The sequence below is a fragment of the Myotis davidii genome, unplaced genomic scaffold, assembly GCF_000327345.1.
Source record: "Myotis davidii unplaced genomic scaffold, ASM32734v1 scaffold653, whole genome shotgun sequence".
NCBI lineage: Eukaryota > Metazoa > Chordata > Mammalia > Chiroptera > Vespertilionidae > Myotis > Myotis davidii.
Window position 1 is genome coordinate 502722 of NW_006285129.1, and position 1658 is coordinate 504379.

The window sequence follows — 1658 nt, forward strand, 5'->3', positions numbered from 1 at the left end:
GGTGGGGGGGGGGGGGGGAACGTGCAGAAAGCAGCTGATCAGTGGTACCCTCTCACATCATGTTTCTCTTTCTCTCTCCCTCTCCCTGTCCTTCTTTCTCTAAAAATCAAAACACATTTTTTAAAAAAAATGAACAAAGTGAGCCTGTGACTTAAAGGAAAACAACTTATAATATTTGTTGCCAATGATAAAATTTGAGAATTCAAGTGAAAATTATACTTTTGGAAAACCTGTATCTATACAGTGAACTTGGCAGTTTCCCAACACTTAAAGATTTTGCTGATGGGATTGGTTGTGATTTGAATGAATGTTATTATTTTTTATATTAGATAATGAAATATATCAACATTTGGAATATCTGCATTACTGAATGAACCAATATTTTCAAAGTGACCAATGCATGATCACGCTTGGGTAGAAGATCCATTCAAATTGCAAAATAGACCAATGAGTTTTATTGTAATACAAAAAAGTTCACTGATATGGTTTCAAATACATTATAATTATCCTTGAAGAAACTACCACTTATCATGGTTTGGTGTACAATCAAAGGAGAATATCCAACATGATTTGAAAAGGGTATTAAAATATCTCTCCTCCTTTTTTCAATTATTTATCTGTATGAGGACAGGTTTTCTCCAAATACTTCAGCTGAAACAGATTAAAATGCATAAACATATAAGAAAATCAAGCTATTTTTATTTTTTTTAAATATATTTTTATTGATTTTTAGAGGAAAAGGGAGAGAGAGAGAGGGAGAAACATTGATGCGAGAGTGAAACATTGATTGGCTGCCTCCTGTCCTGATGGGGAATCAAACTGAGTAAGCAAATAGAAAGACATAAGCTGGCAGAGGCAGCTGAGGCTTGGAAGAAGTAAGTGTGAGCTGTGGTAAACTGCAAATAGGCAGTGGAGGGGGAGGCCCCTACGTGAGCAGGAAAGATTCAGAGCCCTCTAGGATGTGGTCTAACCAGTGAATAACACCTCGATGAAGCAGCCTTATAACTATTTTTTTTAAGAAACATGGGAGGGGGCAACTTATTGAGACCTACTCCAGTCTAGGGGTACAAATATCCCAAATCCTAACCAAGAGGGGCATCGGTTCGGTCTCTGATAGCTGACCTGCCCACTCAGGGCACTCGGTTTGGTTTCATCCAGCTGACCTGCCCACTCAGGTCCTCTTTGAGTGTCTTGCTTTCCTACAAATAAATCCTTGCCTGCTTTTGCTGTTATTTGTTGTCTCGTTTGAATTTATCCCTACAAGCAAGACAAGAATTGTCTCCGGCCAGAGACCCTCTTGTCGACTGCTGACAGAACCAGCAACTTCTCAGTGCCCGGGACGCCACCCAACCAACTGAGCCACACTGGTCAGGGCTCAAGTTACTTTTAATTAAAACAAGTTTTAAGAGATTTATAAAGTGTAAAACGATACTTTTCTCACTATTTTTAAAAAATGTCATTTATATTAACCTGCAATTGGTTTAATATTTTTTTAACATATTTTATTGAGTTTTTACAGAGAGGAAATGAGAGAGATAGTTAGAAACATCGATGTACATGCCCTTGACCGGAATCGAACCTGGGACCTTTCAGTCCGCAGGCCGACGCTCTATCCACCGAGCCAAACCGGTTTCGGCGGTTTAATATTTTTTTAATCC

At 38.7% G+C, this 1658-nt stretch overlaps 1 long non-coding RNA gene across 1 annotated transcript; it reads right to left on the reverse strand.

Moving 5' to 3' along the window:
• Nucleotides 1-1008: 1008 nt before the first annotated feature.
• Nucleotides 1009-1378, reverse strand: LOC107181827. Its single transcript, XR_001512527.1, has 2 exons — nucleotides 1164-1378; nucleotides 1009-1122 (listed from the first exon to the last, which is right to left on the reverse strand). It is a non-coding gene; the product is annotated as an uncharacterized LOC107181827 (long non-coding RNA).
• Nucleotides 1379-1658: the final 280 nt, after the last annotated feature.